The 21,034-nt window shown below is 42.3% G+C and overlaps 1 pseudogene; it reads left to right on the top strand.

The window, feature by feature from the left end:
* LOC136701590 (NLR family CARD domain-containing protein 3-like) overlaps window positions 1-20,243 on the top strand; it is a 29,707-nt pseudogene extending 9,464 nt beyond the window's left edge.
* The last annotated feature ends 791 nt before the right edge of the window (window positions 20,244-21,034 follow it).

Here is a 21,034-nt window from a genome sequence, read left to right on the forward strand (position 1 = left end):
GAGGCAAAGCACTGTGGGTGCATACTCGTTGGAAATACAGCTCTTACTTTAAAACACACTCATTCTAAAAGTACTGTATACTAAACATATAGGGTATTTTCTGTGTTTGAACCTTAACAGGCAACACTCCTCAGAAGAAGCTCTACAGGCTCTGACTGTGGAGGAGGGACCTAGAGATCTACAGCAGGATTCTTACTCAGCAGTGGAGGAGGTTTTACACACACACAGAACCAGGATGAAGAACAAGTACGAGAACTTATTTGAGGGAATCAGAACCCCAGAGAATAAAATCCTCCTGAACAGAGTTTACACTCAGCTCTACATCATTGAGGGAGAGATTGAAGGAGTGAATGAAGAACATGAGGTTTTACAGATGGAGAAAACACCCAGGAAACACCAGGAGGACACTCCAATCCACTGCTCAGACATATTTAAACCTCTACAAGGTCCTGATGGAGGAGTGAAAGCTGAAGATCTCAGACTCAGAGAGGATAAAGGAGCAGGAGAGCCGGAGATCAGAAGAGTTCTTACTAAAGGCATCGCTGGAATTGGAAAAACTGTCTCTGTGCAGAAGTTCATTGTGGACTGGGCTGAAGGAACAGCCAATCAGGAGGTAGATCTCATGTTTGTGCTTCCGTTCCGGGAGCTGAACTTGATTAAAGATGATCAGTACAGTCTTCATGGACTTCTGTGTGCCTTCCATCCTGAGCTCAGAGATCTGGACCCAGAGATAAATGACCAGCTCAGAGCTGTGTTTATATTTGATGGCCTGGATGAAAGCAAAGTTCCTCTGGACTTTAAACAGTGGGAGAAAGTGTCTGACATCACAGTGACATCTTCAGTGAGTGTGTTAATGACAAACCTCATCAGAGGAGATCTGCTTCCCTCTGCTTCAATCTGGATCACCTCCCGACCAGCAGCAGCAAATCAGATACCTCCTCAGTACATTCACCGTTTGACAGAGATTCAGGGATTCACCGACCCCCAGAAGGAGGAGTACTTCAGGAAGAGAATCATGGACCAAGACCAAGCCCAGAAGATCATCTCCCACATTAAGACAGTGAGGAGCCTCCACATCATGTGCCACATTCCCGTCTTCTGTTGGATCTCAGCCACTGTTCTTCAGAGAATTATCAAACAGCGCAAAAAACAAATCCCTAAAACTCTGACTGGAATGTACTCATACTTCCTGCTCACTCAGACAAACATGGAGAAGGAGAAGTATGAGGAGAAAAATGAGAGAGACCCAGAGAAACTGCTGGAGTCCAACAGAACAGAGCTTCTGAAACTGGCTGAACTAGCTTTCACACAGCTGCTGAAGGGCAATGTGATGTTCTATGAAGAGGACCTGAGAGAGAACAGCATTGATGTCACTGAGGCCTCAGTGTATTCTGGGATCTTCACTGAGATCTTTAGGGAGGAGTGTGTGATCCACCAGAGGAAGGTCTACTGCTTTGTTCATCTGAGTTTTCAGGAGTTCCTGGCTGCTGTCTTTGTGTTTCACTGCTATGAGAACAACATAATGGAGACACTACAATATTTTACACCATGGTGTGGGGGGTGGTCTGGGCCTGTTTTTCTGGATGATCTTCTAAAGGGAGCAGTGGATAAAGCTGTAGAGAGTCAGGATGGACACCTGGATCTGTTCCTCCGGTTCCTGCTGGGACTCTCGCTGGAGTCCAATCAGAGTCTCCTACAGGGTCTACTGACCCAAACACACAGTAGATCAGAGGAAACCAGAGAGTACATCATGAGATTAATCAAAGGAGATGAAGCTGAAGATTATGAATTTGGAGATGAAGTTTGTGATGGTGATGATGACGACTATGAAAATGATGATTATATGACAACCAGCAGGTCTCTTTCTTCTGAGAGACTCATCAATCTTTTCCTGTGTTTGTCTGAGATGAAGGACCAGTCTCTCTCCAGAGAAATTGAGTATCTAAAATCAGAGAAACTCTCAAAGGTGAAGCTCTCTCCTGGACAGTGTTCAGTTCTAGTCTGTATGCTTCTGACATCAGAGGAGGAGCTGGATGAACTGAATCTGAATAAATACAACACATCAGAGGAGGGTTATAAGAGACTGATCCCAGCTGTGACTGTCTGCAGAAAAGCTCGGTGAGTGTTTTATGTAGATTACTGTGCTGTACTTTTTTTTCCCCCCTAATACAGTTAAGGTGGCATGGTGGTGCAATAGGTAGTACTGACCTGTATGGTATGTGTGGAGTCTCCTGCATTGAATCTGTTTGTGATTGCTGGATGCTTGCATGGACAACTTTTTGCCACTGGTCACAATCATAAAGCAGTTCACTGAGAGTAGTTACGTGTTCTATGACCTATTCCTGGTACATACGCTATACTGTAGATTGAGGAAACTTAAATGCCTACAAAACATTGGGAATGGAATATCCCATCTTTCTGTCACCACCTACACTGTCAGAAAAACTGCCACTGTCACTTCAAGGGTACATATACAGTACCTTTAGTTAGGGAACATAATTGTACCATATCCTAAAATAATTGTAGGTATTAAGTTTTTTTTATTTCTTATGGCTCATTTTCATTCCATGACTTGTGGTTTTTTTTGTTTTTTCTACATAGTCCTATAATGAAATTTTATAAAAAGTTATTTCTCCTTCTGGTGAAGAGAATGCAATGTACCTTAATGGAACACAACTGGACTTTATTGAAAACCACTGCTGAACATTTAAAGGTACATTACCTTTAGGTACTATAATGTACCTCTATCATACTTTTTCCTGAGAGTGTACCATGCCTCGTTCAAACGGATAATTTATGTTGCCTAGCCATGAGCACACTTCACAATAACACTTTACCACTTATATCACCATTGCTAATTGTGGGTGTGCCCAAATTATAACCTGAGGTAATGCCATTTCATAATAAGTTTACCTACTGCCGTCTCATGACTTTTGGCATGCCAATGCACTTTACATTTTTAAAATGACAAAATAAAAAAGAGAATTACAAAAAAAAACACATAGATTGCAATAGAAATGTGTGAGGTTAATGCCTTTTAACTTTAAAGGATCACCATGTAGTATTTCTACCTTAAAATTACAGTGTCTAAATGATTCTGCTTTACTGCACTAAGCAACTTCTAAATTACGAGGCAAAAGACTCTCATGATCTACAGGAATAATCTAGCTCTGTATTCCCAGTACAGACATTATGGTGTATAGAGAGAGAGAGAGAGAGAGAGAGAGAGAGAGAGAGAGAGAATGAGCAGCTCAAGAGTTAATACTGGACTGAATTTACACAGTAGCTGGAGCTGAACAGACCTGAAGATAGAAGTTCGAGCAGTAAGTATTTGTTGCTCTTTTTCATGTGTTGCAGTATTAGTGATCATTTTTGTTGATGAAGGTATTCAGGTTTTTGAGAGTCACAGCAGTGAGCCAGGGTTTGCAGCTGCTAACTTTAGCTGGATTTAGCTAACTTTTTCATGTTAGATAGGTTGACCAGACATCCTCTTTTACCTGGACATCCTCTTTTTTAGACTTACAAAAATGTCCGGGCGGAATTTCACAAACGTCCGGGATTTTGTTTTTGTAGAGCTTACATAGAATTTCGAGAAGTGTTCCATTCACAAACTAGTCCCACCCTCCTCTACTCCGTTTGGTTTGCTTGAGTGAGAAAGGGGAGTGGTGAAGTAGCCTAAAATCTTCGGATTGCACGGTCTGACTGTAGAGCTACCATTATTGGTCAAAAACCTTCTCTGTAAACATTTAATTGGTCAGTCTGCACATCAGTAGTCCTTGTTTACGTCAGGCAAAGCTTATGTACCTACCCTCATCTCGAGCAGCTATGCCGAAACGTAAATGTAAGTTCTTGGATGAATTAAAAAAGTAATTCCCATGTTTTCCCATGTGTAGCAAATAAAGGTGTAAAAGACGCATAGGTTCAGCTAAGCATACAACGGCAGCGAGGGCCGAGAGCTCATCAACCCCCCCCCCCAAAAGCATGTCCTCTTTTTCATCATCTCAAAACTGGTCACCCTATGTTAGACATCGATTCTGCTAATAAGCGGAGTGTGTTATAATCAAGTTTTTGAGAGTTATTGATGAGTGGTAGCACCTGCATAGTCTAGTGTTAGACATAGATTCTGATAATAAGTGCTTTATTGTCAGTTGCTGTGTTTATAACGGCTAGTGTACCACCAAAGTTACCCTTTATGGTTGTAATAACACACTCCGATGTGTATTATGAGCAATATATGGGTTTTATCATGTAGTCAACATCATTTTATTCAATAACACACACTCCCCTGGCTCAACATTAGCTGAAGCCCCAAGAGCCATTCACAACATTTGTAAACATTACTCGGTGTGTGAGAGACAGAGAGAGACAGGAAGAGTGTGAGTTAGTAGAAGCCTCAAGAGCCAGTCATGTTTAAGTGTGAGAGAGTGAGAATGAGAGGGAGAAAGACAGTTACATTATATCACTTTAACTGTTAAAAATATAACGTAAGAAAAAGATGGCCAAAATTGCCACACTGCTATTTGGCATGTAGCCATTCTGTGTATTTTTCTGAGCTTACAGTTAAGCTTACAGCTTACATGCTAGTCTCCAAGATAAGCTGACCACCGTGCTGCAGAAGGTAGCATTGGAAATGTGAACACAAATAGGTGCCCAAGGGCTTATTATTCTCAAGTTCCCACCATGGACTTCTCTTCCTGAGAGCTTCTCCAATATGAGAGCAAATGCCCTCTCGCACCACACACTGAACATGAGTCACTGGCCTCTTCATCTGAATATGGTCCGTAAAAAGTGGACTTGTTTGCTCTGGACCAATATCCCAGTACAGTTTTTGGTTTTTAGAATGGGAACAGGACTATTCACTAAGCCAAGATGCATTAGCTTACGACTGACCTAACAAAATGCTTTAAGCTCTCCCACACTTCAAGCTCTTCCGGACAGAATCCAGGAGGAGAGAGACAGTCTTGTTGGGAGGAGTCACGTGACCGCTCTGTTGCGATGCAGGCATAGAGTTAGTTTTCAGACTACCCAATTTGTATTATTTTGTATATAGTTTGGTCCTCTGCACTTAAGTTGAGTATGGCAACTGCATCTGGCAAGAATGGACAAAAAAGAGAGCTCGAACATACCTCGGCAGTCAAGAAAAACAGCGGGAAAAACAGCAGTGAATTTTCCACATGTCATGTTTCCCGGCAAGCTAACGCATCAAGATGAGCTAGCCAGTGCCAACTGCTAATGTGTCAAGGTGAGCTTGGAGGCGGAATACCCTGATTTACCTCCACTGTTCGACAATAGCCTCCTCATGGAGGACATGGAGGAGGAAGAGGCGCTCATGCACCTTCTCCAGGATGACCCACAGTATGAGGAGGAGGATGCTATCCTCCCCTCAACTCACTCATTCAGGCCAGCTAGCTCTCAGGGCTGTGGGACTGCCTCCACCTTCAACTGCGACCTGATTGAGGTGTGAAATCCCAGGGTAACTTGGGCATGGAACGGGAAAAGACTGCTCCCTGCCCTGCTTGTCATTGAGCAAACAGCTGTTCCCGCCAGTACCTGCATGCTTGGCGGAGATGAAACAGTTCTGGGACAAGCTCTTCTCTCACTGTGTGCCCGTTAAAGGGTACTCATAGAAGGATGTAGAGAACATGGTGGAGCTCGGGCTCTATAATCCACCGATTGTGGAGCCTTCAGTACGGCACCATTTACATCCAAGCAGGAGAGCCACCCTCTCATTAGCTAGTCTCTCTTTCCCTGGGAAAATGGAATGCTTCACCACCTCCATGTACCAGAAGATCTACAAATTCTCTACACTAGCAGTCAGAGCACCGAATGCCACTCCACTCCTGTCCGCCTATCAGGCAGAGTTGTTAGAGGAGATGGACAAACAGCTGTGTCATTACAGACCGCAACCTGTGCACGTCATTTGGTGCCGTCCAGAGCTGTGGGCGCTCTATGGGCCTTGCAGTGGCTGGAAAGAGATCACTCTGGTTGAATCTGTCCAGTGTAAGTGACAGGGAAAAGGTGGATCTCCCTGATGCTCCTGTGGACCCTAAAGAGCTATTTGGTCCAGCCATCACTGCCATGTGAGGAAGGAGGAGAAGCATTTGATTTTTGTCTGCATCACAAGCCAGCACCTCAGCCAGCCACTGCGCCATGGCTTGCTTAACCTCCACCAGCAAATGGCTTCCATCAGGGTTTTAAGGTGGCACAGCCACACAGCTCTGAGAGGTGACAGTCCCTCAAACCAGGGGACATGCTGCCAGACCTAAGGGGTCATTTCCCTTTTCTGAAGAACAACCATCACTTAGAGCTATCTGGCCTGCATCTCTCTCAGATGAGCATCCCCCCTCCCATCAAAAAGAGGAGGCAGCATGCACCAGAAATCCCTCTATCCCCTAAGGCAATGTACAAATACTCTATTGAACCCAACTCTAACCTTCCCTCAACCCCTCTTGGAGTATGGTCTGTAGGCAGTGTTGTGAGGTTGCTCTCAGTCGCCACAAAGCACTGGTTCATAAGATGTTCACACACTCAAACAGAATGAAAAAATCTCTGTCACAACCAGGCGAAGAACCCTCTGTATAGGAAAAGCAAAATAAATGGTTCTCCTGGCCACCAACACTGGGGTGCCAGGAGACCACCTGTAAACTGAGAACCAGGTGCCTCTCGCTGCTCATGCAGAGGCCTGGCGCTGCATGCCAGACTACGATGGAGTGACCTAAAAAGAGAAGTGTTGAAAGAACATTCTTTGAGGATATGGCCATTTCATCAAGACTGGGAACTGTTTCCTACAAGTTACTGCTCTTAACTTGGACAGGGTTTAAAACCTTTTTTCCAAAATATTTTTTCTCAGGAATAAATAGAAGCAGTTATCTGTTGATAAATGCTGTTAAGTGCACTTAGATTTTATATTTATTTTTTTATTCACAAATATGTTTTACTATTTTATTTATATTTTGATTATTTTGATAGCAGACACAAAACAGTCCAAAAACATGGAGTGTAGGTGAATTGGCTTCTCTAATAAATGTTCTGGTGTGTGAGTTAATGAGTGTGTATGTCAATGAATGTCTGTTTGTGTGAGTGTGTGTGTGCCCAGATATGGATTGGCGCTCTATCCTGGGTGAAGCCCTGGTGCCCGATGCAGTCCTCCAGGTGGACGGTCATTCCTGGTTGAGAGTAGGCTGCTGCTTCTCGCCAATGTGTGTGTGGATTGAGTGTTCTGAGCATTCTGAGCAGTGTGGATTGTAAAGCGTCCTTGGGTATCTAGAAAGGCGTGTAATGACAGATAGATAGATAGATAGATCTTAATAAAGCCATTACACAAAGATTGTCCCAAATCTTGAGTGCAAGTCAAGTCAGAGTCATTTGAAGACGAGTCTCAAGTCGAGTCTGTTTGAGCGACTTAAGCGAGACTCTAGTCCAGAGTCTCAAACTCGAGTCCCCATGTCTGGATGGCACACAGTCATGTATATTATTTCATTTTTTTTAGACTTTGTGGCTGTAATCTCACAAAGGATTCCTGTGAAACCCTGGCATCAATGCTACAAACAGTACAATCCTCCCTAAAAGAACTGGACCTCAGTAACAATGACTTGAAAGACTCAGAAAGGATTAGAGCTACTCTCTGCTGGACTGAAGAGTACAATCTGTGAACTGGAGATTCTCAGGTGAATTTTTTATTAAGTTTGCTTCTAAAGCCCATTTTCAGGACATAGCAGGAATTTGTGGTTTTCCTAACTGGTTTTCATTGAACAATATCATTGTGTTTGGTAGAGTACTGTGCAAATACAGAGGCACCTTAGGTTATTAATATTATTTAAAATAATTGATCTTCTGAGTAAAACTGGTGGTAGTATAATTTGTGGTAGCATAAAGTGCAGTAAAAATTACTTTCCTAAAATGCATTAGATGTGTGAAGAGTGAAGAACACTTGGTTTTACAAAGTAAAATATTTACCTATATAGGTAAAATAATAATGTCATAATACTGAGCCACAGGATAAAAGGTATATATATATATATATATATATATATATATATATATATAAAAGGTATATATATATATATATATATATATATATATATATATATATATATATATATATAAAATAGTCCACTAGAACTTCACATAGACCACAGCCCACTTTCTATGTGCAAGCAACAACAACATTGGCAGCACATCTTGTCATCAAGTACACTCCCTCCGAGTTCACATTACAGACCTTTGCTTCTCTTATGCTCTTTTATGTAGATCCAAATCTGTGTGTTCCTAGCCCCACTGTCACCATTAATGGATGCTCAGTGTCATGTTCCATGTGGACTTACACACTTCCTCAACAACAGTAAATTCACAGTGCTCTCCCTGCTGACTAAGGGGATATGTGTTAGACAACACATGAATAATTATTTGACCGTCAGTGCAAGATCAGGTAGAAACACTTTGAAAGAGTGAAAGAAGAAAGGGAAATATTTTGACAAAACTATGTTCAATAATCACTTACTAAAAGCATTTGTGATTTGTATTTTGATTAATATTCGCAAATAATTTGAAGAAGACAAACCAGCAAACATGGTCTTAATAATCCTAGACACTTATGTTTACATCAATTGTAAACTGCAATATGTGCTCTGTATTTAATTTTTGCAGACTAGCAATCTGTAATCTTGGACACAAAGCTTGTGAAATTCTGGGGTCAGTTCTACAATCAGTAAACTCCTACCTGAAAGAGCTGGACCTCAGTAACAATGACCTGCAGGATTCGGGAGTTGAGCTGCTTTCTGCTGGACTGAGGAGTTCATTCTGTAAATTGGAGACTCTCAGGTAAGTAACACTATGCTGATTGATGACTTTTTTATCCTGAGGGCATGGCCCCTCCTTCTTGACAAACATCAGAGGCTCATCTGCCAAAATTTGTTAAGTGCATGTCAGAGAGGCATTGACCAAACTATGAAGGATCTCCTTGCTTTGTTGACAAATTTTCTATGCCATGAAAGTTTTGTATGCGGTGAAATAGGGACCTACTTATGAGATCATCACTAAGAACTCTAATATTAATCACCATCTTATTTATAAAATTTGATAGGCTGAGAACCCATTATCAAAATATAAACCCAGAACTGGTCTCTGTGCAATAATTTACTGTTGAACAGCTTACATTACTTACCACCATGGGAGGAAACCAGAACCCAGAGGAAACTCATGCAAACACGGGGAGAACACACCAAACTCCTCACAGTCAGTTACCCAGACCAGGACTTGAACCCACAAATTCCAGGTCCCTGGAGCGATGTGACTGTGACACTACCTGCAGCTCTACCATGCCGCTCAGTTATTAAGTTTTTTAAAAGCCCTAAACAAATCCATCAATCTAAAGTCATTTACATGCATTTTTTTTGCCTACCCACTTTATTAAGGAAGACCTCTGTTGATTATGAGAGGACTTGTGGTGTGTTACTCCTTTCAGGGATCTTCTTACCCCAAGCACTGCTCTACTAATGCACTGACACTATAAACTAAGGATTGTAAACATCTTATTTTAAATTATTTCATTCAAATATTTTTATTCTTGTTGTATTTTGTTCTATTATTGTTTCATTTTATTGCTGCTGGTCTCAGTGAGTTCTGAACAGAATGTCGTAGTATTACTACAATGACAATAAAGTCTGATCTATCTTACTATCTAACAGCAGAGCACCAAGACCAGGTCAGAATTCTGGATCCTGGATCCTGATTTAATGGCCAGTTAAAGGCAATAACCAAATCTACATTTTAGCATATGAAGAACATGTCAAATAGTATACACCATAAGGCTATTCCATAAATTCACACATTTATCTCCAGCAGTTGAGACTCCTGCAATGGTCATGTTACTGGACTGTTAAAGATTAATTTTCTTGGCAAAAATTTTGATATTCATTATTTATTTATTTCACATTGTGTGATCTAAAGGTAGGGTGGCACAGTGGCGCAGCAGGTAGTGTCGCAGTCACACAACTCCTGGAGGTTGTGGGTTCGATTCCTGCTCCGGGTGACTGTCTGTGAGGAGTTGGTGTGTTGTCCGCATGCGTTTCCTCCGGGTGGTCCGGTTTCGTCTCACAGTTCAAAAACACACGTTGCAGGTGGATTGGCGACTCAAAAGTGTCTGTAGGTGTGAGTGAATGTGTCTGTGTTGCCCTGTGATGGACTGGCGCCCCCTCCAGGGTGTATTCCTGCCTTGCGCACAATGATTCCAAGTAGGCTCTCGACCCACCGTGACCCTGAATTGGATAAGTGGTTACAGATAATGAATGAATGATCTAAAGGTTTTACTTTTACAATATTCACTTGTCTCCATTTATTTGTAATAAACTTGCTGTAATTTCATCTATGAATATTATTAGACAATAATTTATTGAACAGACTCCTGTTTAATATTGGAGTGCTTGTTTATCAGGATTTGATTTCTATGAATTTACTCTAATGCAGTTGTATTTTTCTTTATGATAAGGGCATATGTTGCACTTTTGCCTTCTTGCAGACTGTCAGGGTGTATGATTACAGATGAAGGTTGTTCTATTCTGGCTTCAGCTCTAAAATCAGCCCCTTCCCACCTGAGAGAACTAGATCTGACCTATAATCACACAGGAGAGTCTGGAGTCAAGCTGCTCTCTGATCTACTGCAGGATCCACACTGTGCACTGGAGAATCTACAGTGAGTTTTACACACACACACACACAACCCATTTCTGCACTGAGGGAAAGAGCTAGAACAGGTAGAGGTGGGTGGCCACAAGTGGACTTGGACCAAGTCCCACTCAGTCAGCCAAAGCAAACTCTCCACATGCAAGTTCACATGCTCAGACACACTCTATATGTATATTTTGTAGCCATAATTGCATACATAGAATCAGAAATATGTTGGGAGGAACATGAGGTACTTTGCAAATCTGGAAATATTTTCAGCCTCTGGAAGGGCATTCATTGAAAACCCACTGCTCTGTTAAATCCTAAGGATATACTATGGAACATAATTTTAGTGGAAACAACACTATACATGGATTCCATCGATCCATCCATTATCCACCGCTTATCCGGGTCGCGTCGGAAGCAGTAGGAGCAAAGAAACCCAGACCTCCCTCTCCCCAGCCACTGCCTCCAGCTCCTCTGGGGGTATACCGAGGCGTTCCCAGGCCAGTCAAGACATGTAGTCTCTCCAGCATGTTCTTGGTCTGCCCCGGGGCCTCCTCCCCGTTGGACATGCTCGGAACACATCACCAAGAAGGCGTCCAGGAGGCATCCGAACCAGATGCCCGAACAACCTCAACTGGCTCCTCTTGACTGTCATTACCCACATGAGTGTCCCCCAGCAGAACAATGGAGTCCCCAGAATGAATGCTTTCCAGCACCCCCTCTAGGGTCCCCAAAAAGGCATGGTACTCTGAACGAAGGTGCAGGGAAATTACCCTCTCATCCACTGGGTTAAACCCCAACGTATAGGCACTAAGCCGGGGGGCTATGAGTAAGCACACACCTGCCTTACGCCTCTCACCCTGGGCAACTCCAGAGTGAAAGAGCATCTTGCCCCTCTCAAAGAGATTGGTTCCTGTCAAAAAATCAATCCCCCTGATTTTTCCCTGAACGCACAGCCATCCGTGAAGAGATTACGGGCTCCAGGAATGGGTTCTGCTTCTAAATCTGGTCTTACCTTCTCTTGTTTCTCACTTCCTGTTCACATTGATGCGGTTCTCCTCCTCCCATGGTGTCTGCCATGTTAATCTCTTCATGTGTTTACGTAATGTATGGTGCTTCCAGTATTTTGCTAATTCTCCGTTGTCGCAGTGCAGTGAGTGTGAATGTTTGAGAATTAACATACGCCACTACACTGTGTGTGGTCAACACTGTCAGTGGGTGTCCCATGACCAGAGGTGCTGTTTTTTGAATGATTTTTGCCACCCCGTTGCATGCTGAGTGCACGTCTTTTCTCCATATTGTTTAGCAATATGCTCGCGTGCATGAGTACTTGCCTTTCTCCCCCTTTTTTCTGAAACAGTACCCCGTTTATGGTTCCAGCTGTTTCAGAAACATCAAGATAAAACAGCTGACTATAGTCTGGGGATGCCAAATCCACAGCTTGTGCAAGTAGTTGTTTCACCCGCACAAATGTAGTTTCGCCCTCCGTAGACCAATCTAAAGTTGCAGTCAGATTGCGCATGCCCTGGACCTTAACCATGTCTCTCAGGGGCTGTGTGTGGCCTGCATAATTTGGGATGTAATGTCTGCTGTATCCAGTGAGACCCAGAAAAGCTAGCACTTCTTTTACTGATTTAGGTTTGGGGTTATGTAGTGTGCTGGCGACAGACCTGTGGCATTCTGGGAGACTACTCAACTTACAAACGTCACCTGTTTCCTGCACACCTGTAATTTGTCCCTTGCTACTTTAAACCCTGTCTCACACAACCGGTGCAGAACACTAGCCGTTGCCTGTAGGCAGTGATCAGTTGAATCTGCTGCAATAAGAAGGTCATCAACATATTGCACTACAGTGGTTTGATTGGGTAACAGACAGTCTTCCAAAGCTTGTCTCAACACCTGATTGAAAATGCCTGGGGAGAGTGCTAACCCTTGTGGTAATCTGGTGTACCTGAGCTGCTGACCCTTAAAAGTAAATGACACTATATTGCGGCCAGAAGGATGTAAGGGGATGCAAAAGAACGCATTAGCTAGATCGATGCAAGTAAACCAGGACTGATCAGGGGACAGGTTAGTCAAGGTTTGGAACTGGTATTGTGGGCGTTACCAAGATGTCATTAATTGCCCTCAGATCATGTGCCATCCGATATTTCCCTGTCCCTTTCTTTTCTACAAGCAGAATGGGAGTATTCCATTCCGAGACAGATAGTTCTAAAACTCCTGCCCTTATTAGCCCTTCAATAGAAATACCCTGTTCTGCCTCAGGCTTGCGATGGTACTGTTTAACCCAGATTGGGAAATTAGCGGCTACCTGAAACTGGATGATCTGTCATTTCCCAGCCATGATGCCTGGAAATCTGTTGATGTTGTAGTATAACTACATCACTTGTGTCTACTATAATTGCATATATATTGCAACTGGGAGATTGGGCCAGCTGGGGTATTTGTGTGTCAAACCAGTCTTTGCTTTTAATGGATTTTTTAACCATTGGCCCAAGCTCTTTAGCCTGGTGCCCTGGGTGTAATGCCAGTGAGACATGAGGGACAGCTTCCCATCATGTACCATTGTCTCTGTTCAGGGGTCAGGTCAACGGCCGCCGCGACACCTTCAGGTCCTACATAAATGACTTTTGATCTAATGTCCCAAATTTGAACATTAGATCAAATAACTAAACTGAACTAAACTCTTCCAGATAACAATCTGAATGATTCCTATCATGCAAGGTGATCCACGGCTTCCAGGCCAGGTAGGCTGTCAGAATTCCACCATGGGCGGGAGTTTCAGGCTGAACCAACCCCCAGTAAATGTCTGCTACTTCGTCCATAACAGGTTTCATCAGATACTGTCCAGTGATGTCACTGCCACCAAAACATGCAACGTTTGTGCCATTGAGGAAATTCACACTCAGGCCTTTCGCCGAGCACATCACTGTAGCTCCACTTTTAATCAACAAGCCTCTAACCATGATTCATAGGCGAAGATGTTGCACAGATGAACGAGTGTTCCATGACTTGTCCCCCTACCTCAACTCGAAGGGGAACTGTGTGGGGCAGACGTTGACATTTCCCAGAGAAACCCACCACACTGATATACTCTCCCCCAACTTGGTTGAATGTATGAGTCCTTGAGAGCAGATTGTGAAGCTCCAGTGTCCACTAGAAAAGGCAGTTCATGGTGTTCAACAATGACGTACAGCATGGGGTCTGCTAAATTCATGCTGCCTGGGTCATTTTCGGGGGTGTCCTCCTGTGCTGCATCCCTGATCCAGGTTCCCAGACACTTACAATCAGCTAATTTTCCTCCCTTCTCTTTTATTAATTCAGTCAACTTTTCCTTGACCCGTTGAACCTGTATTCCCTTTTTCTTTTCCTTTAATAAACCTTCAGCTGCCTTTCCCACATTACATGTTTCCTCAAATTTACCCGTTTTCCAAGCCTCCACCCATCATCATTAAGCTCCCTGTCAAACTCCCCATCCATAATTCACTTTTTACCTTGTTTCCCTTACTTCCCTTATTTAAATTCTTATTTACTTCTTAAAAGTTTGCTTACCTGTTCTGCTGCTTTAATTTCGTTTCCGATAAGTCCGTCACTACTTCTCTCTCTAACACTAGGTAACTCGTTAACACCGCAAGGTTTCCATACATTGTGACCCCAACCACAATTCTGAGATTTCGGGGGGCCTGAATTCCCCGGGACTATGTCACCCAGCCATCACGCCGGACCTATCGTCTCGTCAGGCGATAGTGGGGTTGCCAAACCAAGGACAAAAACACACTTCTTTAAACCTTTATCCTATATACTTCTTTAAACCTTTATTCCATACACTTCTTTAAACCTTTAACTTTTACCTTTTAATTCACTGTCCAGTCTAATTTACAGATTCTTACGGATAGATACTGATAGTTACTAATTTAAAGTAATAATAGGTTTCTGCTTACCTTTTGTTATGTCCGGCCGGCGTAACACCTGCGTCCACCTTAAGATCTAGGTTCTCGAATGCGGCTTCTCACGCATCATGTCAGGGTAGCCAGTTGTCGCAGCGTATTATTTTTGATGCGTGGAAGAAAGACTGGAGGCAGTGGGTGCACTCTTCAAACATTTAATGAACAGAGATCTCTGGAGATGTCCCTTCACAGCGCAGTGCAAGCGAGATCTGACAGGTCTGTTAAACACACACATATATCCTCCCTTGACTTCCTCTATTGATAAGCTGTAATTTTCAATATTTTATTTAATGATGTCAGCATATTTTCTGCTCAGGATGTTATTACTGTTTTGCATTTTTGGACTGTTTGGACATAATCTCTATAGTCAAACAGTGGCCTTCCGGAGTTTCCTATTTTCACCTTGTGACTGGGTTCATGTCCTTTTTATCCTGTGACTGAGTTCATGTCCTTGTGATAAAATATATCTCCCAAGCAAGCAAGCATGATATGTATATTCTTTGGCAGTAAAGCAATCTACTTATTCAAAATAACCATATAATTCCAACATTCTGTGGAATTATTCCATACTGTGTGTCGAGGTGAGCCCAACTATATTTAGCCGGTACTTCTCAACCTCACACACCAGCTCAGGCTCTTTTCCCACCAGGGAGATTACGCTCCAGAAGCCAGTTTCAGTAATCGAGGATCAGAACGCCAGGGCCCCCAACCCCGGCTGCCACCCGATCCACAATGCACCAGACCCGGATTACTACCTCTCCCACAGCTGGTGGGCCCATGGGAGAGTGGACCCATGTGACACCTTGGTGCGGAAATCGGCCGTACCCCATGAATGAAAGAGCCTCAGGCCTGGCTCCTGGGTGAGGCTCCGGTAACCCTACTCCGGGCTAAGGAAGCTGTGTCCCTGTTCTTGATCTCTTCATCCCTGTCTTTATGAATCACTCTTTGTCTGGCCCATTACCTAGGACCAATTTGTCTTGCAAGACCCTACCAGGGGCTATTGCCCCCGACAATATAGCTCCACCATGTTAAGGTGGTGATCCGGGGAGCTGTATGGATTACATGGATTAATTACAGAAAAACCTGTATTAGTACATTGTACGTTCAAATCAAAACTATACCGTCTCTTAAAACTGAACTGGTTGCTCCAGAGTCTAATAAAAACAGAAAAGATTTTCTAGCAATTTCTAAATTTAGAATGGGCTCCTCACTGGGGTTTTAAGTCATTTTTACCAACTGCCTATATTTATCTCCCTCCTTATTCTATTGTGTAGGATATGTTTCGGTGTGAAATCTGTTGATATTGAAAACTGTTTAAAAAAAGTTTCACTTAGTTTAACTTTTTTATGCCTCTGTGTGTGTGTGTGTGTGAGAGAGAGAGAGAGAGAGAGAGAGAGTTAGAGAGAGAGTTGGGAAGAATGGAAAGAAAGCTGTAATGAACAGGAAATAATTTAATAATTCAATGTTGATGCGTATCTGTGCATGTTTTTAGGGTGAAACATAGAGAGAAGGTCTATATGAAATCAGGACTAAAGAAATGTAAGAAATACAATCATGCACATAAACACACACGTATACACATGTACGTTTACAGAAGAAAGCAAATAAAAATATATAATCTGATATCTGTTTCTCTCTCTCTGTGTGTGTGTGTGTGTGTGTGTGTGTGTGTGTGTGTGTGTATGCAGATTCCTGTAAACTGACTCTGGATCCAAACACAGCCCACACTGATCTCTTTCTGTCAGAGGGAAACAGAGAGGTGACACGTGTGAGAGAGACTCAGCTGTATCCAGATCATCCGGAGAGATTTGATATGTGTCGACAGGTTCTGTGTGTGGAGAGTTTAACTGGACGCTGTTACTGGGAGGTGGAGTTGAGCGGGTGGAGGGTTGATATATCAGTGTCATACAAAGGAATCGGGAGGAAAGGAAATGGTGTTGAATGTGTGTTTGGACTGAATACATTCTCCTGGAGTCTGATCTGCTCTGGGAACAGTTACTGGGTCAGACACAATAACCAGGAAACTGAGATACCTGCCCCCACCTCTAATTCTAACAGAGTTGGAGTGTATCTGGACTGGGTGTCTGGCACTCTGTCCTTCTACACCATCTCACCTCACACACACACACTCACACACTTACATTCACTTCCACATTCACAGAGCCCCTCTACGCTGGGTTCTGGGTTGGCTCTGACTGCTCAGTGTTTATGTTTGAGACAGAATAGACTCACACACCCTTGAGACGGCTGCAGTGCCTCATGTATAACATAGCTTAGTATCATCCATAGCTGGATGATTCAGGACTTAAATCTGTCTTAAATGTTCCAGTGTCCAAGGAGCCAAGCAAGGTTTAGAATCAGCACAGGATCTGCCACCCTCCAAAAGTTCGCTCTAAAATGTTGCACAAATACAAAACAATGGATCTTGATAGTTCGCTAATGACAGAGATGCCACTCAGCTTATAACCCATAAACATGTACTGTCTACAAAGATGTAGACATTCTCTATACAGAGATCTGTCCAGGAGCAGTGCAAGATCAGCCTTTTACACCACGGGTGGGTATTACTTAACTCTGTAGTGGAAGTAGTATGCACACGTTGCGGTGGCATAAGCACTACATAGCAGAGTCAATGATAATTAATTATTATTTAATTAAAAATTAATTATTTAATTCATTTTGCTAAGCTCCATGTTTGGGAGCCATTAACTAATATGTAGTGTCCTTACCTGTCTTAATTTTAGCTTAGACAAGTAGGTCATCTTCACATATTATACAGCAGAATTAGCTAGAATTAACTGTTATTAATTAATTATGCTCATTGACCAGCCTTGGGTTCTTGACTCTGAAATTGAATCTGAACTAGAAGTTATAATTCCATACAGGAAAGGTGCACACACACACAAATAACCAAGGATTGGTTTTATCACACAACTGGTTTATTAATTGTAATATCAAATAATGAATATTGATTAGACATTCATATAATAAAATGGATTACAGCGATATATGAGGGAACAGGGGAATTTCTCTATGATAATTATTACCCTAAGTTCTAAGAAAGGCTATTGTTTATCCCAGCAAACTTTCAGTACCAACCCATGAGCCATGAGAGACATGAGACCATGTGACTTTACGTATCCGGAGATGGAGGGGGAGCATGTCGCAGACGGTGCCTTCCGGCACGACTTCCTGGAGAATTGCAGACGCGGGCCTTGTAGGTTGCAACCGCGGGTGTTCATTTTCTCCCGAGGCTTTCAGACGCAGCCGTCGGAGCTGGTGGCGTTCTGAAGGTCTCTGTGGGGATTCTTCGTCGTCACTGATCTGCTGCCTTGTGAGAGAGAGACACGTCCATGCAGGTCTCTCCTGGGCAGGTTTCTCCTCATCTCAGAAGGTCATTCTGAGGGTGCGTGCAGCCGTCCTCTTCATGGCGTTGTCGTCCTTTTGAGGGTCAGAGGTCTCAGGTTGCCTTCATGCTCTGGGTGTGGCGTTGAAATTTCGCTAGGGTTAAACTATAGCTTTTCTTAATCTATAGTTTCTATCTGGACCACGCTTTAAAGGTCCAAGACTGTTTAAGAAAGCCATGAGTCTGACACCTGCAGAGTCATTTCCAAAACTCAGGTCATTTTACTCTTTTAGCCTTGAAAAAGGCTAAAAGATAACACCCCAAGTATCTGGAGCCTTGAAGTGAAGAGTTGAACATCGGAGAAAAAGAGAAAGAAGCCTAAAAAGCTTAAAAGCTCAAAAAGCTTGTGTCATTTGGTGCCACAGGGTTTTAACCAGAGTTTAGAAAACCCGCCCGAATACCTGATTCGTCCTCAATGAGGAAGAATTGGAGCTTTTCTTGCTCCTGATTGGCTGTTTCCTGTACCTTGGGAGTGGCATCACATAGAATTTATGACACTTGACAAGACAAAGACTTGACCATCCCTGAGTGAATACTTTGCCATATAAAAGATTAGATGTTACACAAATTAATATCATTAAGAAAAAGATAACCATGTTTCTTTATAATTATCAACCAACTAAACACATAGTATGTGGCTACCTTGGTTCTACATACATTCATATAAACAAAAATTACTTTAAACACATGTAAATTAATCCCAGCCATCTTGATTGTCCAAATGGAATTAATTTCAAACAGTTGTGCCCATATACAACTTGTTTTCCATGTAAGAACTTTGGGATGTTTGAGTCTTTTAGAGTTAACAGTCTTTAAAGGTGTAAGAGGGCATTGTGAGTTTCAACCAAGATTGAGTCTCTGTGTCTCTCTGCCTTCTTTTCTTGACCCTGGGGGTCCTTAAGTCATAAAAAGGGTCTTTGGAGGGGGTTTTACGGGCCTGCTCTGGAGGTTTATCTCACCTTACATCTGCTAGTGAGATGTCTCTGAAATGAGCTAAAGTTTGGGTGTATCAAATCACATCTTCAGAAAGTCAAAGTTTCTTATTAGAAATTAATACACATTCATCATATCCACTACAACTCCCTTAATTGCAATGATCCACATTAAATCCACATTTTGCATAACAAAATCATTTTGCAAACAATTGTCCTTAAGCTACTGGAAGTTGCTCTGAGTAACAGGCTGTATTGTGAAAAGGACTGTTTTGTGCAATTTCATTTGATTGTTATTTATTTATTATTACAATTTTAATCATTTTTCATCATTATATACATGTCTGTAAAGTGCAGTTCTGTATTCTGTATACTCTCGTTTAAATATAGCTCATGTCACAGGATTAGGTAGTTTTAGCAATATTGTTTTGGTCATAATTGCAAAGGAATGTGCATTCAGTGATGTGAAGATTTTGGTAAATCACTCATTTCAGAAAGGATGATTCTTTTTTCTTGTCAAAGTGTCATAACTGATCTGTAATGTCATCACTTCAGGGAAGATATAGTTTGAAAGACTTCTGAAACCTCCAATTAGAGATGGGAAATGGGGATCGATTCCCCTCCCTCAGGACCAAACAGTCCCTTAACACATCTCCAAGCTATTGGAGTGAATCTACTTCCAGCCAGGAACTTCAACTAATTTAGCGTCATTGCCTCAAGGAAAAAGGCACGTTTAGTAAGGCACATTTTCTATGCTTATATTAGCAAATATAGGAAGTTTAGGTTTAGTCCAGCGATGCTCAATGCCATGCCCTGGGCCTAAAAGAAACCTCAGACCTCTGATTCTTTAAAGCTTAGGGCCCAAGGTCACATGGTTCATTTCAAACACCCATTCATCATTATTCAGCTGTGTACATATAATACCCTAATACATAAAAGCAAAACAGTGTTAAATTTAAATATCTCTGAATTATGTGATGATGATTATTGTGGTAAATCACGTCCCGAACCTATTGAGTACAAAGCACCATGAAACTATGCTAGAGCCTGCGATGAAAGTAGCTGACCATGTCCTTCTCTGAAGATGCACTGTAAATAATGTTAAAGGATCTATAATTACATTCAGAAACACAATGAATTTAAAATTGCTGCATTATTCATAAAACATGACAGTAATAGTCACTTCCATAAACTGTCATACTTCAATTCAATTTTGTAATTTATAATTATGCTTAGAAGTACAACCCCAATTCCAATGAAGTTGGGACACTGTGTAAAACTAAATAAAAACACTATGATGATTTTCAAATACTTTTCAACGTATATTCAGTTGAATACACTACAAAGACAAGATATTTAATGTTCAAATGGATTACTTTACTTTTTTTGCAAATATTCACTCATTTTGAATTTGAGGCCTGCAACACATTCCAAAAAGTTGGGACCGGGGCATGTTTACCACTGTGTTACATCACCTTTCCTTTTATTAACTACACTAAAAAAGCGTTTGAGAACTGAAGACACTAATTGTTGAAGCTTTGTAGGTGGAATTCTTTCCCGTTCTTGCTTGATGTAGTGACTGGTATATGGTAGGGTTTTTTTTCCCATTCATTCATTGTCTGTAACCCTTATCCAGTTCAGGGTCGTGGGAGAACAAACCACACTCCTCAAAGACAGTCACCCGGTGGAAACCCACTCAGACACAGGGAGAACACACCACACTCCTCACAGTCACCCGGTGGAAACCCACTCAGACACAGGGAGAACACACCACACTCCTCACAGACAATCACCCGGTGGAAACCCACGAAGACACAGGGAGAACACACCACACTCCTTACAGACAGTCACCCGAAGGAAAGCCACACGGACACAGGGAGAACACACCACACTCCTCACAAACAGTCACCCGGGGCTCAAACCCACAACCTCTAGGACCCTGGAGCTGTGACAGAAATACTACCTGCTGTGCCACCATGCTGTCTTTTTTTTTAATTATTATTTAGATTTTGTAATGAATTTTACACAGATTTCCAATTAAGACAGTTTGAATGGAATCATATATAAGGCTCTAACATGTA

This window comes from Hoplias malabaricus, chromosome 7 (genome assembly GCF_029633855.1).
Source record: "Hoplias malabaricus isolate fHopMal1 chromosome 7, fHopMal1.hap1, whole genome shotgun sequence".
In the NCBI taxonomy this organism is placed as follows: domain Eukaryota; kingdom Metazoa; phylum Chordata; class Actinopteri; order Characiformes; family Erythrinidae; genus Hoplias; species Hoplias malabaricus.